The 16,856-nt window shown below is 43.4% G+C and overlaps 1 protein-coding gene across 1 annotated transcript in view; it reads left to right on the top strand.

Moving 5' to 3' along the window:
- LOC137496879 (uncharacterized) overlaps window positions 1–16,856 on the top strand; it is a 487,890-nt gene that overhangs the window by 247,595 nt on the left and 223,439 nt on the right. The gene's annotated exons all lie outside the window — the stretch shown is intronic.

Here is a 16,856-nt window from a genome sequence, read left to right on the forward strand (position 1 = left end):
CAACCTGGTGCACATGTAATACGTATCAATACTCTTCACATATCTAGCATATTTTTACACAGTTTATATCACTTTTCTTTCTTTCTTTCTTTCTTTCTTTCTTTCTTTCTTTCTTTCTTAATCCATTTACCCTCCAGGGTTGGTTTTTCCCTCGCACTCAGTGAGGGATCCCACTTCTACCACCTCAAGGGCAGTGTCCTGGAGCGTGAGACTTTGGGTCGGGGGATACAGCTGGGAAGGAGGACCAGTACATCGCCCAGGCGGCTTCACCTGCTGTGCTGAACAGGGGCTTTGTAAGGGAGGGGGAGGGGGATTGGAAGGGATCGGCAAGGAAGAGGGAAGGAAGCGGCCGTGGCCTTAAGTTAGGTACCATCCGGGCATTTGCCTGGAGAAGAAGGGGGAAACCACTTGGAGGTTGGCTGAGGTGTGAGTCGAAACCACCTCTATTCAGTTGACCTCATGAGGCTGAGTGGACCGTGTTCCAGCCCTCGTATCACTTTTCAAATTTCGTGGCAGAGCCGGGGGTGGCAGCTAATCACACTAACCACTACACCACAGAGGCAGACTATATCACTTATACGTTCTTTAACATCATTAGGTCCATACCGAGCGAGTTATCCGTGTGGTTAGCCGGCCGCAGTTGTGAGCTGGCATTCGGAAGATAGTGAGTTCGGACCCCACCGTCGGTAGACCTGAAGATGGTTTTCCCCAGTTTCCCATTTCCGCACCAGGCAAATTCCGGGGCTGTATCTTAATTAAGGCCACGGCCGCTTCCTTCCCACTCCTAACCCTTTCCTATCCCATCGTCGCCGTAAGACCTATCTGTGTCGGTGCGACGTAAAGCAACTTGTAAAATAATAATAAAATAATTACATAAATCGCTATGGTACAACTCTGAATTTGGGAGGCGAGTGGGTTCAAACCCCACCGCCAACTATCCTTCTTCTTAATCTGTTTACCCTTCAGGGTTGGTTTTTCCCTCGGACTCAGAGAGGGATCCCACCTCTACCACCTCGAGGGCAGTGTCCTGGAGTTTCAGACTCTGGGTCGGGGGATACAACTGGGAAGGATGACCAGTACTTCCCCCAGGCGGCCTCACCTGCTATGCTGAACAGGGGCCTTACGGGGGGATGGGAAGATTGGAAGGGACAGACAAGGAAGAGGGAAGGAAGCGGCCGTGGCCTTAAGTTAGGTACCATCCCGGCATTTGCCTGGAGGAGAAGTGGGAAACCACGGAATACCACTTCCAGGATGGCTGAGGTGGGAATTGAACCCACCTCTACCCAGTTTAACTCCCGAGGCTGAGTGGAGCCCGTTCCAGCCCTCATACCACTTTTCAAATTTTGTGGCAGAACCGGGAATCGAACCCGGGCCTCGGGGGTGGCAGCTAATCACACTAACCACTACACCACAGAGGCGGACATATTCTTCTTCTAACATTCCTTTTTTTTTTTTTTTTATTCATGAACGTCGCATACAGGTGTTTGAATGTACTTGGTTAGGAAACGGCAAGCACCGGGAATGTAATGACATTGGCTTTAATTAAGGCCTAGCTTTGGCATTTGCCTGGTGTGAATATAGGAAACCATGGAAATCGATCTTCAGTGTTGCGGATAGTAGTCTAGGGCATGAATTCATTATATCCCGATTGTTAACACATGGCCCGCAGCCAATTCAGTCGGTGCGTCGGAAAATGAACAAGATTTGACCAAGTGATCTCAGATAGGAAAGATTGATGAGAGAATCCCCAGTAAGTGGAGTCGATACCATATTCAGCTGGTAGAGAGAAATCATCCCTTTTGATAACGCTCACCTTTTTTTCAGCTCTGAACAGTCGGGGAGTTTGATCATTTCAACCTGCAGATTTCGTTTTCTCATGGTCACGAAATCTGTGTAATCCAATATAACGTAAGGGCCAAGCAGGAAGTGGTGGTGGCCTTTGTGCGAAAAGGTCAGCGAAGAGAGGCTAGGTTATAAAGGGACTTACTGTAAGGAGAGAGCACCCTCGTACCGACCCTAAAGTGCCTCAATATTGGGCGATGCTATTTTGAAAACACTTTACAATATGTTCCGATAAAAAAAAAAGAGAATTATTTAATTTATTTTCCGGGTTGAACCGTGTTGTACTTGTACGCATATCACGTACAGTTTGCCGACGTTTCGAATACATTGCAGTATTCATTGTCAAGGCGACTGAAATACCCCTACTCGATCCGAGGTAATCAGTCTCCCAGGCAGAGTTACACTACTAGAGTGGCCTTGATCTTGGCCTTTTATATCCTAGCCTATCTGGCTGGCGTAAGCCCTGGCTGTCTCGCGAGGTTTCTGGAAAGTTTATGTCACAGCCAGGTAGCGGGGGCTTGCCCGCGCTGTTATGTAATGGGGTTGCGGCCCGTGTGTTTATGTTGTGGTCTGTATGTCTTAAACTATGAATGATGGGCATCCAAGAATTACTGATTTTGTATCCTTCTTCTAAATTAATGTTATTCGGATGTTTCTTGATTTCGATAGCCTCGCGGATTTTTCTTTCCAGATTCCAAGGGATAGCTGCTAGGATCTTGGTCTTGTCAAATGATATTCCGTGCCTAGTTTCGTAGGAATGCTTGGCTACTGCTGAAATATCTGTGTTATGGTTCTTGGTGTGACGGATATGTTCTTTTAGGCGGGTGGAGATCAGACGTTTTGTCTCACCTACATAACAAGCTCCGCAGCTACATTCAATGTGATACACTCCAGGGGCCTGTAATTCTATTGTGTCTTTTACTGGTGGTAGATAGCGGGCTAGCTTACGGTGAGGTTTATAGATAGTTTTTATGTTGTATTTGTCCAGTATCTTGCCGATCCTGTCTGTAGTGTTTTTAATGTATGGCAGTATCGCTGTTTTCTGGCGGGTCAGTTCTTCTTTCCCGTTGTTTTCTCCTGCGGCGGTCTTTTCTTTCTTCTCTTCTGATTTTTTAAGGACTCGCCGGATGTTATTGAGCGAGTAGCCATTTTTCCTAAGGGTTTCCGTGAGGTGTTCTTTTTCTCCCTCGAGGTGCTCTGCGTCAGATATCGCTATGGCCCTGTTTACTAGTGATGTTAGGACAGCCTGCTTTTGTGATGGGTGATGATGAGACGAGGCGTGTAGGTACCTGTCTGTGTGAGTGGGTTTCCTGTATACTGCGCGACTCAGCGTCCCATTGGGGTTACGTATTACTAGCACATCCAGGAACGGTAGTTTTCCGTCTACTTCTATTTCCATGGTGAACTGAATATTTACGTGTATGGAGTTGAGATGGTCGAGAAATACCTGTAGGTTATTGCTCCCGTGAGGCCAGATTACAAAAGTGTCGTCAACAAAACGGAGAAAACATTTCGGTTTCAGGGCAGATGTAGCTAAGGCTTTCTGTTCGAAGTGTTCCATATACATGTTTGCTATTATTGGAGAGAGTGGCGACCCCATCGCGGCCCCTTCAGTCTGTTCGTAGAACTCCCCGTTGAAATAGAAGTAAGTGGCGCTAAGGCATTCTTTAGCTAGTGTTGACAGGTCTTCTGGAAGTTTCTGATCTAATAGCGGAAATACTTCTGTTAGCGGCACCTTGGTGAAAAGTGACGTGACGTCAAAGCTTACTAATAGGTCCGTACTTTCAATTGATTGGTCCTTAAGGAGCTGGATGAAATGTCGGGAGTCCTTCACGTAGGTTTCAGTGTTTCCTGTATGTGGCTGAAGTAGTCCAGCTAGGTAGCGGGCGATCTCGTGCGTGGGAGAGCCTATAGCGCTCACGATAGGTCGCAGAGGTATGCCTTCTTTGTGGATTTTAGGCAGGCCATACAATTTTGGAGGTATCGGGTCCGAGGACATCAGTTTTTTCTGTATTTCGGCTGGGATACTGGAATTTTTTACTAGTGTGTGGAGTTTTTCTTAATGCGGTTGGTAGGGTTCCTAATTTTCCTGTATGTAGAATCGGTGAGTAATTGTTCTATTTTCCGAGTGTAGTCTGTGCGTGTCATTATCACCGTAGCGTTGCCTTTATCTGCGGGTAGGATAATTGTTTCCGTATCTTGACGTAGTGTTTTTAGGGCATGAATTTCTTCTTTAGTCAAATTGGATGGCGGCGGCTTTGCGGATCTCAGTAGACATGATACATCCTGTCTGATCTCCTCTGCAGATTCGGTAGGAAGGTGCCGGATTGCAATTTCTACTTTGCTAATTATTTCTTCTACCGGTATACTATTCGGAGCTACTGCGTAGTTGAGTCCTTTTCTCAAGACGGAGGTAGTGGGTTCACTGAGTGGCTTATCTGTGAGGTTTACTATTACATTCTTCTTCAGTGGAGCAGGTGGTTTCGGTTTCTGTTTTTGTAAGAGGCGGTTGAATTTCTTGTTTTGCTTGGCAGTGGCTAGTTCCAGTGTACGCTGGGATTGTGTGTTGCTAATGCTGTCTAACGTGGTCCAATCATTGAGCGACAGAGTGCTGGCAAGTTGCAGGTGGAGATGAAATAATTTATTGTTGAGGTAGTCCAGAGTCTGTCTTGTGTCACTGATCCGTTCTCTGAGGAGTTTTAAGCTGGTTTCGTGAAGAATACGGTCAGTCCGTCGGTTCTTGGTGTGATATTTCAGTCTCACACATGCTGGTATAATGCTGTTGTCCCTGCAGCGTTTCAGAAAGGCGAGTCGAGCCAGGTAGTTACTCATTTTCTTCCGAAGGTTGTCGAACTGCCTAGTAGCTTTGAGAATATCCTCCCCGTAAAGGTTTCGTATCTTAGAAGTGAAGCTTCCACGGTGTGAAGAATTATTTAATTTATTTTCCGGGTTGAACCGTGTTGTACTTGTACGCATATCACGTACAGTTTGCCGACGTTTCGAATACATTGCAGTATTCATTGTCAAGGCGACTGAAATACCCCTACTCGATCCGAGGTAATCAGTCTCCCAGGCAGAGTTACACTACTAGAGTGGCCTTGATCTTGGCCTTTTATATCCTAGCCTATCTGGCTGGCGTAAGCCCTGGCTGTCTCGCGAGGTTTCTGGAAAGTTTATGTCACAGCCAGGTAGCGGGGGCTTGCCCGCGCTGTTATGTAATGGGGTTGCGGCCCGTGTGTTTATGTTGTGGTCTGTATGTCTTAAACTATGAATGATGGGCATCCAAGAATTACTGATTTTGTATCCTTCTTCTAAATTAATGTTATTCGGATGTTTCTTGATTTCGATAGCCTCGCGGATTTTTCTTTCCAGATTCCAAGGGATAGCTGCTAGGATCTTGGTCTTGTCAAATGATATTCCGTGCCTAGTTTCGTAGGAATGCTTGGCTACTGCTGAAATATCTGTGTTATGGTTCTTGGTGTGACGGATATGTTCTTTTAGGCGGGTGGAGATCAGACGTTTTGTCTCACCTACATAACAAGCTCCGCAGCTACATTCAATGTGATACACTCCAGGGGCCTGTAATTCTATTGTGTCTTTTACTGGTGGTAGATAGCGGGCTAGCTTACGGTGAGGTTTATAGATAGTTTTTATGTTGTATTTGTCCAGTATCTTGCCGATCCTGTCTGTAGTGTTTTTAATGTATGGCAGTATCGCTGTTTTCTGGCGGGTCAGTTCTTCTTTCCCGTTGTTTTCTCCTGCGGCGGTCTTTTCTTTCTTCTCTTCTGATTTTTTAAGGACTCGCCGGATGTTATTGAGCGAGTAGCCATTTTTCCTAAGGGTTTCCGTGAGGTGTTCTTTTTCTCCCTCGAGGTGCTCTGCGTCAGATATCGCTATGGCCCTGTTTACTAGTGATGTTAGGACAGCCTGCTTTTGTGATGGGTGATGATGAGACGAGGCGTGTAGGTACCTGTCTGTGTGAGTGGGTTTCCTGTATACTGCGCGACTCAGCGTCCCATTGGGGTTACGTATTACTAGCACATCCAGGAACGGTAGTTTTCCGTCTACTTCTATTTCCATGGTGAACTGAATATTTACGTGTATGGAGTTGAGATGGTCGAGAAATACCTGTAGGTTATTGCTCCCGTGAGGCCAGATTACAAAAGTGTCGTCAACAAAACGGAGAAAACATTTCGGTTTCAGGGCAGATGTAGCTAAGGCTTTCTGTTCGAAGTGTTCCATATACATGTTTGCTATTATTGGAGAGAGTGGCGACCCCATCGCGGCCCCTTCAGTCTGTTCGTAGAACTCCCCGTTGAAATAGAAGTAAGTGGCGCTAAGGCATTCTTTAGCTAGTGTTGACAGGTCTTCTGGAAGTTTCTGATCTAATAGCGGAAATACTTCTGTTAGCGGCACCTTGGTGAAAAGTGACGTGACGTCAAAGCTTACTAATAGGTCCGTACTTTCAATTGATTGGTCCTTAAGGAGCTGGATGAAATGTCGGGAGTCCTTCACGTAGGTTTCAGTGTTTCCTGTATGTGGCTGAAGTAGTCCAGCTAGGTAGCGGGCGATCTCGTGCGTGGGAGAGCCTATAGCGCTCACGATAGGTCGCAGAGGTATGCCTTCTTTGTGGATTTTAGGCAGGCCATACAATTTTGGAGGTATCGGGTCCGAGGACATCAGTTTTTTCTGTATTTCGGCTGGGATACTGGAATTTTTTACTAGTGTGTGGAGTTTGTTCTTAATGCGGTTGGTAGGGTTCCTAATTTTCCTGTATGTAGAATCGGTGAGTAATTGTTCTATTTTCCGAGTGTAGTCTGTGCGTGTCATTATCACCGTAGCGTTGCCTTTATCTGCGGGTAGGATAATTGTTTCCGTATCTTGACGTAGTGTTTTTAGGGCATGAATTTCTTCTTTAGTCAAATTGGATGGCGGCGGCTTTGCGGATCTCAGTAGACATGATACATCCTGTCTGATCTCCTCTGCAGATTCGGTAGGAAGGTGCCGGATTGCAATTTCTACTTTGCTAATTATTTCTTCTACCGGTATACTATTCGGAGCTACTGCGTAGTTGAGTCCTTTTCTCAAGACGGAGGTAGTGGGTTCACTGAGTGGCTTATCTGTGAGGTTTACTATTACATTCTTCTTCAGTGGAGCAGAAAAATAGCAAACATGTATATGGAACACTTCGAACAGAAAGCCTTAGCTACATCTGCCCTGAAACCGAAATGTTTTCTCCGTTTTGTTGACGACACTTTTGTAATCTGGCCTCACGGGAGCAATAACCTACAGGTATTTCTCGACCATCTCAACTCCATACACGTAAATATTCAGTTCACCATGGAAATAGAAGTAGACGGAAAACTACCGTTCCTGGATGTGCTAGTAATACGTAACCCCAATGGGACGCTGAGTCGCGCAGTATACAGGAAACCCACTCACACAGACAGGTACCTACACGCCTCGTCTCATCATCACCCATCACAAAAGCAGGCTGTCCTAACATCACTAGTAAACAGGGCCATAGCGATATCTGACGCAGAGCACCTCGAGGGAGAAAAAGAACACCTCACGGAAACCCTTAGGAAAAATGGCTACTCGCTCAATAACATCCGGCGAGTCCTTAAAAAATCAGAAGAGAAGAAAGAAAAGACCGCCGCAGGAGAAAACAACGGGAAAGAAGAACTGACCCGCCAGAAAACAGCGATACTGCCATACATTAAAAACACTACAGACAGGATCGGCAAGATACTGGACAAATACAACATAAAAACTATCTATAAACCTCACCGTAAGCTAGCCCGCTATCTACCACCAGTAAAAGACACAATAGAATTACAGGCCCCTGGAGTGTATCACATTGAATGTAGCTGCGGAGCTTGTTATGTAGGTGAGACAAAACGTCTGATCTCCACCCGCCTAAAAGAACATATCCGTCACACCAAGAACCATAACACAGATATTTCAGCAGTAGCCAAGCATTCCTACGAAACTAGGCACGGAATATCATTTGACAAGACCAAGATCCTAGCAGCTATCCCTTGGAATCTGGAAAGAAAAATCCGCGAGGCTATCGAAATCAAGAAACATCCGAATAACATTAATTTAGAAGAAGGATACAAAATCAGTAATTCTTGGATGCCCATCATTCATAGTTTAAGACATACAGACCACAACATAAACACACGGGCCGCAACCCCATTACATAACAGCGCGGGCAAGCCCCCGCTACCTGGCTGTGACATAAACTTTCCAGAAACCTCGCGAGACAGCCAGGGCTTACGCCAGCCAGATAGGCTAGGATATAAAAGGCCAAGATCAAGGCCACTCTAGTAGTGTAACTCTGCCTGGGAGACTGATTACCTCGGATCGAGTAGGGGTATTTCAGTCGCCTTGACAATGAATACTGCAATGTATTCGAAACGTCGGCAAACTGTACGTGATATGCGTACAAGTACAACACGGTTCAACCCGGAAAATAAATTAAATAATTCTTCACACCGTGGAAGCTTCACTTCTAAAAAGAGAATTGTCGTTCTCTTAGCCGATTTATTGAAGGGCCTCGTGAGGTTAAAGGAATAAGGCGGGGCGAGGGAGGGAGCGAGGATCTTATCACGTTCTGCCAACCCTCGCTTCTTCTCAATTGAGCTCTTCCCTTCTGCACCACGGGAAAAATGGAGGTCATCAGTTGAACGAACTTTGCTGCGGACCTAATCACTGGAACTATAGAGTTTATACGTAGGCTACAATGAGGAAATGCAAAATACGTGTTTAAATATGCATAACTGTTAGCACCACTTGGACTTGAGAGCCAAGTTTGAATCTCATCATCAGTCAAATGATATACAGTTTGGTGGTGGTGTGATTAAAGTTTTAAGAGAAGTACAACTGAGCAACCATCCTCTCTCAACACACACCAGCTGGCTGAGTAGCTTCACACCGTAGGGCACTAGCTTTCTAAGCTGAAGTTGGCGGGTTCGATCCCTGCGTAGTGCGGTAGTATTTGAAGGTTAATAATAATATTATTATTTGCTTTACGTCTCATTATCTACTTTTACGGATTTCGGAGACGCCGAGGTGCCAGAATATAGTCCCACATGAGTTCTTGTACGTGCCAGTAAATCCACCAACATGAGGCCGACGTATTTGAGCACCTCCAAATACCATCGGACTGAGCCATGATCGAACCTGCCAAGTTGGGGTCAGAAGTCCAGCGCCTCAACCTTCTGAGCCACTCAGCCCGGCATTTGAAGGTTCTCAAATATGTCAGCATCATGTTGGCATGTAAAAGAACATCTACAGGATGAAATTCTGGCACCTTGGAGTCTATGAAAGTCGTCAGTGTAGTTGGTGTTATTATTATCTCATAACAAAAATTTGAGGAAATGTGGAAAAGGTCCAAACCTTCGAAGAATGAGGGTATAGACAAAAGAAAGGAAGGACCATAAAGGGCGTGAAATAAAATATTCCCCAGTCCATAGAAACCTAATGTATTCTCTGTTGGAAGCGAATAAGGAAAGTCTGGTATTCAGGTAGCCTAACATAAGTAAGAGGAAGGAGTGATAGACTCAGCCAATGGTCTCGTGATGGCCAACCCACGCTCCCTTGAGTTTCCACTGCTGCTAAAATGTTTTCATTCCTTCCCTGAAGGGGGGAGGCGGGTCTCTTAGATGGTGACGCCGTCTCTCAGGCCGGGAGATTTGTTCGGTGAAGGAGATTTTCGGAGAAGGTGAGGGAGTTGACGGCCGTGACCTATACTAGGAACTGTCGCGGCATTCGCCTTAGTGCAGGAGAATGGAAAACCACGGAAAACAATGCTGGGCGCCCGCGGGACGGAACTCCCAGCGTGAGCACCTCTGGGTAGATCATGGGAGACTCCCGACAAAATGACAAAAAGGAGTGACTGAATGGGTGGCTGTTTCTGGGAAACAGAACTCAGAGATTTCGAGTAGGTGAAGCATTATATGATCCTGTTTAAAGAACAGTAGTTCCTCAGGGCGGTATTTTTGGACCTTTATGTTTTCTTATATGTAAATGACATGAGTAAAGAACTGGGACCAAAGATAAAGCTTTCTGCGGATGATGTTATACCGTAATAAGTTACAAGACTGTGAGTGAGTGCAGAAGGCTTCGACAATTTTGTGAGATGGACAGCAGTCTGTGGTATGATGGTAAGTGAGGTGAAAAATCGGAATGTGAGTTTCACAAAGTGCAGTTTTACAGTAATTACTGCGTTGATGGGGTGAAAGTTCCTCAATTGGATCACTGTTAAGTACCTAAGTGTTAATATAAGGAAATATCTTGATTGGGGTAATCACATAAACGGGACTGTAAATAAAGGTTACAGATCTCTTCGTATGGTTATGAGGGTATTTAGGGGTTGTATAAGGATGCTAAGGAGAGGGCATATAAGTGTCTGGTAAGCGACAATAGAGCATGGTTCTAGTGTATGCGACCTTCACCAGAATTACTTCATTACAGAGCTGGAAAAATCAAAAGAAAAGTAACTTACGGTACTTCGATATGTTCTGGGTGATTTCCGACAAATTTCGTACAAAATACGTTACGAAAATGTTGCAAACTTTGTATTGGAAAGAATTAAGAGAAAGGAGACGAGCTGCTAGACTAAGCGGTATGTTCCGAGCTGTCAGTGGAGAGATGGCGTTGTTATGACATTAGTAGACGAATAAGTTCGATTTTTTAAAAGTGGGAAAGATCAAATATGTAGATAAAATTTTTACTCAAGGGGGAAAATTGGTACAAATATTCGTTTATGGGAATAGGAGTTAAGGATTGGAATAATTTACCAAGGGAGATGTTCGATAAATTTCCGAATTCTTTGAAATTATTTAAGATAAATAACTAATCTACAGTCTGCCAACTGGGTGATTGCCCTAAACGAAGATCAGTAGTGACTGATCCTGGTGATGTGAATACTGATCACCCTGGCGACGATAAATCCTACATATCATAACAGGAAATCTCTTCATTCTTATTTTTTTATTTATTTTAGTGGTCTAACGTCGTATTAACTCAGATGGGGTTTCGGCGACTTTATGGTGGGGAAGGGCTATGACCGGGAAAGTTTCAGCCATGAACTTAATTAAGGCACATTCCCATCATTTATGTGCCGTGAAAATCGGAAACCACGGTCAACTTATTTCAAGGCCGCCGAAGGTGAGACTTCGGACTCATCATCTCCCGAGTGCAAGCTCACAACTATACGACCCATACCCTACAGCGAACTCGTACGGTACCTGGGAATCGAACACGGGCCAATCGGAAAAGACGCTAGTAAGGAAAATCTTTGACACTACGGCGGCCTCCTTGTTTACTTGATTTGATTTTGAATTACGAAATCGTCCAAAATAAAACATTGTCCTGTACTGTGGGATGTGCTGTTTGTACTTCGGTAGGACACTGCGACGTCCTCGAAGGTCCATAGCTACACAGACCCCACAGCTATGCAGAATATGTTCGTTTGTGGAGAAGAGAAACTGGTGTGCTTTCCGGTGGACCACATTCTAAAGAGCATTCAGCATGGGTACGTGCCAGCCAACATCACGCCGAAGATACGACCGGTCCAGAAGTATTGCACAGGTCCATTAACACAGAGCAAGTTGGCTACGCTAGTGTCGAGAGAGTGACGAGATGCTTGACAGACGCTGACTTCCGGAGTCGACGTATGTACAACACATGCTTCCGTCCCTTCTTCCCTCGAACAGCCAGGGGAACATTGTCATTCTTCGTCCATCCCCTCATCAGAGGGGAAAGATCATGTCAGAGGTTGCGAGCAGAGCTTACCCGACAACTTCAGTAGCACTGGTCCGTTTGATACTCACTTCTCGATCCTGAAAAATGCTCTTTTGTCATTTAACTCCTTGGACATTTCTGACAAAAGTCTCCTTTAATTTCATGCTCACTGAATTATTTCTTTTAGAATAAGACCTCGCATCCATAGCCATAGCCTCCGTGGCTCAGGCGGCAGCGTGCCGGCCTCTCACCGCTGGGTTCCATGGCTCAAATCCCGGTCACTCTATGTGAGATTTGTGCTGTACAAAGCGCAGGCGGTACAGGTTTTCCTCCGGGTACTCCGGTTTTCCCTGTCATGTTTAATTCCAGCAACACACTCCACTATCATTTTATTTCATCTTTCAGTCATTATTCATTGCCCCAGAGGAGTGCGACAGGCTTCGGCAGCCGGCGCAATTCCTATCCTCGCCGCTAGATGGGGGCTTTATTCATTCCATTTCTGACTTGGTCGAATGACTGGAAACAGGCTGTGGATTTTCATTTTCATCCATAGCCACGGCGTAAGCGTGTCGATCGATCTATACATACACTAGGAAAGCATTGTGTGTTCAATACTCCACCATTTGCGACCAGTTAGTTCCTTTAAAATGTTTAGTAATTTGTGCAGTCAATCAGCTAAATTCCTACGCTTCACTTTTCCTTCTTGCAACGGAATATTTATGTGTAATATTAGACACAGGACTTTATACACTAAAATTCATGCCCTAGTCCAGACTCGAGGGCAAGTTCAGTTTCAAGACCTTTCATATGTCATATGAGGCGTCTATTTGCAAAACCGGCCATCTCCCAAAAAAATTGAAATCCACTTTTTGTGCTGAATGTGTTCTCTGTCCACTTTTACACAAGGTGGCAAACTATTAGCTGCAAGCTCGGCCTCCAACCAGCTTATTTACTTAATCGAAAATTGGGGTTAGTTGCAAACACGGCCGTCTGCATATGGTTATGAGTTGCAATACCGGCCATCTCCTCTAACGCTAGAGAGCAGAGCAATCGCAGGAATTGTGCAGGAAAGAACCGCTGATTCATGGTGACTATTGTAGGTGTCGTAGTTCTGTTCTAAGGAAAGTTGTGGTTTTTACCATAGAACTGCGTAGCTATTATAAATATATAGGGAAAAACGGACAATAAGGTTGATGAAGTGACACCTGAGAGGGCCAGAAAAAGGCAGAGGAATCCAGCTTCTTGGAAACGAGAAAAACAGAAAAGGGAAAGGTAAGTGTATCTTTTAAGGTTATGTTTTGATGTTCTTCAGTGAAATATGTTTTTAAACATTGCTGCTTTTTGAATTTGCACAATAACAGGGGTGTTTTGTTTTCAAACAGATATTGTGCTTCAAGTGACAGGCCGAAACTTCCAGTGTGTGGGCATTCAACAAAAACTCACCAGTGTATGGCTGTAAAGAAAGCTGATATAACTACCTTTCATGATCAGTTCTACAGATATCCTGATAAAATAAAACAAGATTGCTTCATTCTGAAGTACACTGACGTCATGCCTCTAGTTCGACATAGGCCTAGTGCTGCCACCAGGGAAGCAAAAACTCTTTCGATAGTATATTATAACTGCAAAAAGGGTTATTTTGACCAAATCAAAAGGAGGCAATTCAGTGTTAATTCAAGGTGAACCCAACTACAGAATAGACGTTGGAACAAAATTAGGAGTTTGTAAGAAATGCAAGAATGTTTTGATGATGAATCCAAAAGTTATACATGCTGGTAAATTAGTAAACAATTTAAAGGCAAAAGATGTTGAATCTCTATTGACCAAACATTTTGGGACTCAGTGGAGAAATGTTGAAGTGCTTAAGTTTTACAAAGAACTCATTGATAAAAATAACCTTCCACAAAACAACCCAGAAGATGTGGGACATGAATGTGAGCACAGTGTAAACAATGGCATTAATGTTTAATTTCATGTTTAATGTTTTTTTAAATTTAATTCTGGTTCGTTTTGTGTAAATGCATTGGTTTTTATACTGCATTGATTTTTTAAGTTAACTTTTAAATAAAGCCTTTTTTGTACATTTTCATTCCTTCAGTTTCTTTAGTTTGGTGCAAACCCGGCCATCTCCAAATTTGAAATTTAAATATTTCAAATAATTATAGGAATAAAACATTGGCATACTGTAACATTAATTACAATGCTATTTATAAGTGATAAAACAAATACAAATAATTCTAAATCTCTTTATTTAGATTTTATACGTTTTTTTGGTCTCCTGAAAAATTTAATCATTTGGAGATGGCCGGTTTTGAAATAGACGCCTCATATGTCATTCGGCCATTTATATTTTGATACTCTGAAACCTGATTCAAGAACTGGAAAAAATCCAAAGAAAAGCAGCTCGATTTGTTCTGGGTGATTTCCGACAAAAGAGTAGCGTTACAAAAATGTTGCAAAGTTTGGGTTGGGAAGAAATGAGAGAAAGAAGAAGAGCTGCTCGACTAAGTAGTATGTTCCGAGCTGTCAGCGGAGAGATGGCGTGGAATGACATTAGTAGACGAATAAGTTTGAATGGCGTTTATAAAAGTAGGAAAGATCACAATATGAAGATAAAGTTTGAATTCAAGAGGACAAACTGGGGCAAATATTCATTTATAGGAAGGGGAGTTAGGGATTGGAATAACTTACCAAAGGAGACGTTCAATAAATTTCCAATTTCTTTGAAATCATTTGGGTAAAGGCTAGGAAAGCAACAGATAGGGAATCTGCCACTTGGGCGACTGCCCTAAGTGCAGATCAGTATTGATTGATTGACTGCATTTCGGGCAGTCACCCAGGTTGCAGAACCCCATCAACTGTTTCCCTAGCAGTCTCTTAAATAATTTCAAATTTAGATCGAACTCTCCCGTGATAAATTACTTCAGTCTTCAAACTCCTCTTACCATAATCGAATATTTGCCCCAGTTCGTCCTCTCGAATTCCAACTTTACCTTCATATGTGATCCTCCTTCTTTTAAAAGCACCACTCACAATTTTAATCATGTAATTCCACGCCATCTATCCACCTAAAGCTAGGAACAAACCGCTTAGTCAAGCAGCTCGTCTCCTTTTTCCCAAACCATTCTCCCAACAATTTCGTAACACTACTCTTTCGCCAGAAATCATCCAGAACAATTCGAGCTCCTTTTCTTTGGATTATTTTCTAGTTATCGAATCAAGTCATCCTGGAGAGAGTCCCATACTCTAGAACCATTCTCTAATTGTGGTCTTACCAGTGATTTATATGCCTTCTTTTTTACATTCTTACTACAACCCCTGACTATCCTCAAAACCATATGAAAAGATTTGTGATTTTTATTTACAATCCTCTTTGTGTGATTACCGCAAAGGGATTAAAATCTATTAACATCTAGGTACTTACAGTGATCACAATGGGGTACTTTCACCCCACCAACACAGTAACTGAGAGGACTCTTCCTCTTTGTCAAACTCACATCCTGACTTCTCTCCCTTTTACCATCATACCATTGCCTCCTGTCCATCCCACAACACTGTCGGGGTCTATTATATATCTATAATAATAAAAGGAAGTGTTTGTCTATGTGTCTGTCTGTCCGTCTGTGCGCGATGGCCATCAAAATCCACAGCACGCAGAGATTTGAAATTTTGAACATAGGTAGATGGTAGGGGGTCCGAAATTACCTCCAAGCCGGAATTTTCGTTGGTGAGTTATGAATGAAGAACCATAGGGAAACATGTTTTGGGATATGACAATCCAACGTGCTGTCACCAAGATGAAATGCATAGAGTCACTGTCGCTAGGCAACGTACATAAGATAGGTAGAGAACACAATATTCAAGGAGCCATTTTACGTCCAGGGCGTAGGAAGCTGTTTTTGGTCTTATATGGTGTGAGAGTATATGACGCTGTTGATGGTGATTCGTCCGTCGGATCGGGACGTACAGTCTTGAGCTATTCGAGAGGAGTGGGCTATTTGCCGACGCCGGGTTTCATTCTTTTCATACAATCATATATCATGTCATTCATTTCATCTCATTAACTCATCTGATTAGGTTGACGTCATGGAAGATATCCGGTCGTAAAAACTCGCTACGAAGATTCATCTCACTTCGTATCCAAACGACGTAGAGAAAGGGGACAAGAGTTGGACACGTATACATTTAGAGGAAATATATAGGATACAAGATGTTGTTGTTTGAGTCATCAGTCCATAGACTGGTTTGATGCAGCTCTCCATGCCACCCTATCCTGTGCTAATCTTTTCATTTCTACGTAACTATTGCATCCTACATCTGCTCTAATCTGCTTGTCATATTCATACCTTAGTCTACCCCTACCGTTCTTACCACCTACACTTCCTTAAAAAACCAACTGAACAAGTCCTGGGTGTCTTAAGATGTGTCCTATCATTCTATCTCTTCTTCTTATCAAATTTAGCCAAATCGATCTCCTCTCACCAATTCGATTCAGTATCTATTCATTTGAGATCCGATCTATCCATCTCACTTTCAGCATTCTTCTGTAACACCACATTTCAAAAGCTTCCATTATCTTTCTTTCTGAGCTAGTTATCGTCCATGTTTCACTTCCATACAATGCCACGCTCCACACGAAAGTCTTCAAAAACATCTTTCTAATTCCTATATCAATGTTTGAAGTGAGCAAATTTCTTTTCTCAAGAAAGCTCTTCCTTGCTTGTGCTAGTCTGCATGTTATGTCCTCCTTACTTCTGCCATCGTTAGTTATTTTACTACCCAAGTAACAATATTCATCTACTTCCTTTAAGACTTCCTTTCCTAATCTAATATTTCCTACATCACCTGCCTTCGTTCGACTGCACTCCATTACTTTTGTTTTGGACTTATTTATTTTCATCTTGTACTCCTTACCCAAGACTTCATCCATACCATTCAGAAACTTCTCGAGATCTTCTGCAGTCTCAGATAAAATAACAATATCATCGGCAAATCTCAAGGTTTTGATTTCCTCTCCTTGGACTGTGATTCCCTTTCCAAAATTCTCTTTGATTTCCTTTACTGCCTGTTCTATGTAAACATTGAAAAGGAGAGGGGACAAACTGCAGCCTTGCCTCACTCCTTTCTGGATTGCTGCTTCTTTTTCAAAGCCCTCGATTCTTATCACTGCAGACTGATTTCTATACAGATTGTAGATAATTCTTCGTTCTCGGTATCTGATCCCTATCATCTTCAGAATCATAAATAGCTTGGTCCAATCA

The sequence above is a fragment of the Anabrus simplex genome, chromosome 1 (genome assembly GCF_040414725.1).
Source record: "Anabrus simplex isolate iqAnaSimp1 chromosome 1, ASM4041472v1, whole genome shotgun sequence".
In the NCBI taxonomy this organism is placed as follows: Eukaryota; Metazoa; Arthropoda; class Insecta; order Orthoptera; family Tettigoniidae; genus Anabrus; species Anabrus simplex.